Genomic DNA, 6,250 nt, shown 5'->3' on the forward strand with positions numbered 1-6,250 from the left:
TTCCTTATGAGCACAATTAAGTGTTCCAGAATACTCATACTTCACAATGTTGTCCATAGCTTGTCATGATCCACACACTAGAAAGCCTTTTTGTAGTCAATAAAACACAGGTAAACATCTTTCTGGTATTCTCTGTTTCAGCCAAGATCCATCGGACATCAGCAATGATATCCCTCGTTCCACGGCCTCTTCCGAATCCATTTTGAACTCTCTGTCAATGTATGCTTGCAGCCGTTTCTGTATTACCTTTAGTAAAACTTTACTCGTATGGGATATCAAATATATTGTCCAATGATATCCACATTCCATTGGGTCACCTCCCTTTGGAAAGGGTACAAATACAGATCTCGATTGTCTTCCAACATGGATAGTAAAGTCCAAAAACAAACTGCAAATGTTGGTAAGGGTGTGGAAAGACTGGAGTCCTTATACATATACTACTGATGGGATTGTAAAATGCTATGACCACTGTGGAAAACAGTCTGGTGCTTCCTTATAAAGTTGAAAATAGAAATACCATATGATCAGACAATTTCACTACTTGGTATGTATTCTAGAGAAATAAAAGCCATGGAACAAATAGATCTATACACACCCATGTTCATCTCAGTACTGTTCACAATAGCAGAAAGAAGAAAACAAGTTAAGTGTCCATCAGTGAATGTATAAACCAGCAATGGTATATATACACAATGGAATACTACTCAATACTAAAGAATAACAATGAATCTGTGAAGCACCTCATTATATGGATGAAACTGGCAGGTGTTATGCTGAGTGAAGTTAGCCAATCACAAAAGGGCACACATTTTACTTTGTTTTGTTGTTAGGTTCCATCGAGTCAGTACCTATCCATAGCGACCTTATGCACAGCAGAGCGAAACACTGCCTGATCCTGGGCCAACCTCATTAGTGTTGCCACACTTGAGTCCGTCGATGCTACCACTTGGCCAATCCATCTCGCTGGGGGTCTTACTCTTTTTCTCTGACCCTCCTCCACCCTACCAAACATGATACCCTTCTCCAGTGACTGGTCCCTCCTGACAATATGTCCAAAGTATGATAGATGAAGTTTGGCAATCTTGGCCTCCAAGGAGCACTCTGGCTGCACTTCTTCCAAAAACAGATCTATTGGTTCTTTTGGCAGCCCATGGCACTGTCAATATTCTCCTCCAGTATCTTCAATTCCATAGAAGTGGAATGAATAATGTTACATTGTGGGCATTGCAACAAGTGACCTGAAACAGACTTTGTAAATTGTTGAACAGAAAATTGATTTGCTCTGTAAACCTTCACCCAATTCACTATAAAAGGTTTTTTCATTTGTTTGGTTTTTTTTTTTAAAGGTGAAAAAAAGCCTTCAGTGAAAGCTGAAAAAAAAATTCAATTTTATAAACACAAAAATAATTCACAAGCTTTCTGAGCTGCCTAGAGAAGGGTCCATCCTGCGTTGTTCCGGGTTCCCGTCGTAACTCAAAAGGGGAAACTTTCACAATGTCCGGAGCCCTTGATGTTCTGCAAATGAAGGAGGAGGATGTCCTCAAATTCCTTGCAGCAGGAATCCACTTAGGTGGCACCAACCTTGACTTCCACATGGAACAGTACATCTACAAAAGGAATAATGATGGCATCTACATCATAAACCTGAAGAGGAGCTGGGAGAAGCTTCTGTTGGCAGCTCGGGTCATTGTTGCCATTGAAAACCCAGCTGATGTCAGTGTCATATCCTCCAGGGATGCCCTCCAGCGCTGCCACTGGAGCCACTCCTATTGCTGGGCGCGTCACTCCAGGAACCTTCACGAAGCAGATCCAGGCAGCCTTCCGGGAGCCACGGCTTCTGGCGGTTACTGATCCCAGGGCTGACCACCAACCTGTCAGAGAAGCATCTTATGTTAACTTGCCCACCATTGCTCTGTGCAACACATATTCTCCTCTGCACTACGTGGACATTGCCATCCCATGTAACAACAAGGGAGCTCATTCAGAGGGTCTGATGTGGTGGTTGACTCTGGAAGTTCTGCGCATGCGTGGCACCATCTCCCGGGAGCACCCATGGGAAGTCATCCAGAAGAGATTGAACAGGAAAAGCAGGCCGCTGCTGAAAATGCTGTGACCAAGGAGGAATTTCAGGGCGAATGGACTACGCCTGCTCCTGAATTCATTGCTGCTCAGCCTGAGGTCGCAGACTGGTCTGAAGGCGTGCAGGTGCCCTCTGTGCCCACTGAGCAGTTTCCTACTGAAGACTGGAGCGCTCAGCCTGCAACTGAAGACAGGTCCGCAGCCCCCACGGCTCAGGCCACTGAGTGGGTAGGAACGATCACTGAGTGGTCTTAAGCTGTTCTTTAAGTCTCTTAGAAAATGGAAATAAGGTTGATGGAAAATAAACATCAATTTCTAAAGAAAAAAAATTCACAAATATAGTATAACAATTTAAATATGTTTGCGTAGTATTATTACCATTAGTATATTGTAGCACTTAAAAGAAATGTCTTTATTGAACATCTTTGCTGATATTGTGCAAAGAGATTATTCTGATGTTGTGAAACACACTTTAGAAGTTCCACATTTTCCCTCTATTAAGTGACCTGGACAGCAATCCCAGGTCAAGGAAGGCCTTTTGAGTACTATTTTCTCCTGGAGAAGGGAGCCTAAGGTCCCATGGCTAGTGAACACAAAAGCTAGGGAAATAACCCAGGTGTGTTGAGCCCAATTTCTGTATTCTTAATTGTTAAGTGCCTTCAAATCGGTTGATACTCAATGACTTTATATAGGGTTTCCAAAGAGCAGCTGGTGGGTTTGAACCGCCCACCTTGTAGTTAGCAGTTCAGTGCTTACTGCTACTCTGTAAGCGTGTTGATATTATCCACTCTCTCTTGAGTACACCTCTCTGAACTTTAAATTACTTCTCTGTCTAGATTTCATCTGCTTATTTAATAAGGAGGTGATTTGAAGTTTTGTTTCCTTGTTTGTTATCCAAGGGAGTGGGACTGTACACTCATTGGCCTTCTTATGTATCCAAGTTTAGTAGTATAGATTCTAACCATCTTCATTTCTAGTAGAGGTGATATTTGCAGTATCTGTTTCCATTTCTTCTTTTTATGTTTTTGCTGGTAGGGGAGAGGTATCAGGGTTCTTGTGTCTTTATCACCATTTACAAACATTTTCTAGGAGTTTGTTTTAATTTATTGTATTATAATGGCTATTGAACAGTATATTCTTTACTTTGTGATCACTTCTTGCCTGCTTTTTCAATTGAATGTTGATTTATAAATGATTTGTAAGTAGCAATGTGGTGCTCTAGACTGTGAACCACAAAGCCAGCAGTTCAAACCCACCAGCTGCTCCTCAGAAACCCTATACAGGGTCACTGTGAGTCAGAACTGACACAACGGTACTTAACAACACCAACAACATCAGTACTGAGCATATTTCTTGTGCTGCATTAAGCTTTCAGCAAGTATCTATTGGATGAGACATTTCTGTTTTCTGTTCTCTAGTTCACTGATGTTTTCACAGTGTAGCTAAATGTTTCTTAAACTATTCCTGGATCAGTCATCAAAATCACCTTTAATGCTTTGTAAAAAGACTGATTCCCAGGCCACATTCTAAACCTACTCAATCTGAAACTTTCCAAGCAGACCATAGACATCTGTGACGTTAACAACATCACAGGAAATATTAATGCATACATATTAAAGGGGAGAACCTGAGCATCTGGCCGGACCGTGAACCCTTGAAAGCAGGAGTTATCTTTCCTTACCCTTTGGTAGCTCTCCACAGTAAACCCTAAAAACTTTGGTTTTCCATTTAATATTACTGTTGAAATTCCTTTTGGTATAGGTGTATGAGAGTCTCATATGAGAGTCTCATATGAGTCTCATATGAGTCTCATATGAGAGTCTCATATGAGACTTGCATATGAGACAGAGCATCAACATTGCACTAAATAATAGGTATTCATATGAGTCTCATATGAGAGTCTCATATGAGACTTGCATATGAGACAGAGCATCAACATTGCACTAAATAATAGGTATTGTTTGTTGGCATAGCCTGCTGGGGATAATCCATGAAACATTTAAGCAATCTCTTCTTTTATTAAATACTAATTATTCACATCCTGTAGACTGTTTTCTAGGATGCTGCAGCATTGGTCCTTTTATGGAGGCTTGTTTTTTGTTCTATAGAATTTGGAAACAAAAGCTGCTTCAATCAGCCTTCAACAAGTAAATGTAAGCTGAGTACCTACCACAAGCAAAGGTTATGGTCGACAGTGCACTTCTGTCTTCCATGACCTACTAAATAATGTAGTTCCTAGAGCTATGAGAGATTTGGTGTCTTGTATCCGCTATCTAGCGACGTATGTCCATCATGCTTGATGTTCATTAGTTAGATGAGATCAGTGAGTTAAAGAACTGTTAAATTTGTGTTTTCCTTTAATGGGTACATGACTGTAGCAGCTGAGTCACAGGACAGAAAACAACATGGCGGTAAGATAAGCTTATTGCAAATATACAACTTAATAAATTCTTTTAACAATGTGCCTTAGCAAGATGCCTTAGCCAGTTTGCTTAATAAATGTGAATGAGGAGATAAAAGAAAGAAAATAGACAGATGCATTATTCCTATCTTTTTCTTCCTGTATATGAATTAGGCATGCATCTTATTAATGGCAAATTAAGTAAAATACTAAAGTTAGGCACATTTTCTGAAGGAAAACTAATTGAAAATCTGTTTTGGTAAAGTTAGAACAGCAAGGAAAAAAAGAGGAAATATCTAATATTAAAACTTTAAATAGATCTGTCTCCTTGTTGTTGTTTTTTAATATTGAAAATGTTATGTCTTTGAAACCCTAAATTGTCTTTCACATTTTTACCAGGTAGATGTTCAAATTTTTATTAGGTAGATGTTCAGCAGTTATCATCCCAAACTAATTAAAATCTGTCCTCCAACAATCAATTAATTTTTCTTTTGGACTGACACCTTAGTCATCAACTTGCAGGAATTGTTTTGTTTTGGGAAAAAATAAATGTTTGTTGTCAGAGGCTATTTCTGTATGACAACAAAAATACTGAATGTTTGGTAACAGAAAGTGCCACAGAAACAGAAAAGATAAATCCATGGCACTGATATTAGCCTTGTGAACCTAGTGCTTTAGGATCTTACCATTCATTGTTGGGAGGTACTCCTTTGACATATTTGCTTAACCTTAACATGGTTTCTACAGCTGCAGGAATGAGGATTTTTTTGGCAGGGAGTCTGGTTCAGTGACAACATAAAGTTGGCAGACTCTTGGAAAGCTTCTTTTTGTTATTTGAAACTGTGACTTTCTGATGGTAAGACACCTCTCAATCTTTTTATGCTCTGTCTTATCTACTGGGAATCTTTAGTCTCTATTTTAAAAGAAGCTAGAATCATAATGTAAAATATTTCCTCTTCTCAGGCACATAGCTAGAATTAACAAAGATGAGAAGCCCACTCAAATAATTCTACTAGCTATATATTTTTTACTCCAATATGATATTTTTCTTCTCAGATTGACAGAAATGCTCTTCTGAACAACAAAACTTTACTACCTTTAGTAAGAAAGTTGCTATATATGAAAAATGTATATACTTATGTTTAAAGGGCCTTAAAAGACACTCTGTTTTCTGAAATAGAATGAGCAAAAAACCAAACTGAACAGAAACAATGATTTTGGGAAAAAAGAGAGAGCATATAGAAACCAATAGAATCATTGAGAAGGAAAAGAGACTTTGGTAGTTTTTCTCGAAAGAATGCAAGTTGATTTATTATTAAAATTATGCTGCCAAACAACTCTGACGTACAATCCGGATTCTCAGCAGCAAGTTTTCAGAACTTCAGTAGTAACTTTAAATTACTGTGTTTGATGGAATGAAAGAGGGTTAAAGTGTAGGGTCTGGCATCTGAGAAAGGCTTACTGTGAAATCCAGCAAAGGACCTTCCATTCCTGGCCTCAAAGCAAATATGGTGAGGCAGCTTCTTAAAGTTCATGGAGCTGAAGTTTGTGTTCTTTTGGGAAGTAAACTTGCCTAGTTACTTAACACAGAACATACTACCATCAAGATTTTAGAGCAATGCAAATAATACTATTTTCAGTGTGGCAAAGGTTTCATTTAATAGAAATAATATCTATGCTGTTATATGTAGATATTATTACCACCAAAGAGAAAAGACAGGGATCATATGCTGATTCTGGGGAAGGCTTGTCAGTGTTGTAATTCAAAAC

The 6,250-nt window shown here is 38.8% G+C and overlaps 1 pseudogene; it reads left to right on the forward strand.

The window, feature by feature from the left end:
- Positions 1-1,494: 1,494 nt before the first annotated feature.
- Positions 1,495-2,334, forward strand: LOC102833536 (annotated as a pseudogene).
- The last annotated feature ends 3,916 nt before the right edge of the window (positions 2,335-6,250 follow it).

This window comes from Chrysochloris asiatica, unplaced genomic scaffold (genome assembly GCF_000296735.1).
Source record: "Chrysochloris asiatica unplaced genomic scaffold, ChrAsi1.0 scaffold00099, whole genome shotgun sequence".
In the NCBI taxonomy this organism is placed as follows: Eukaryota; Metazoa; Chordata; class Mammalia; order Afrosoricida; family Chrysochloridae; genus Chrysochloris; species Chrysochloris asiatica.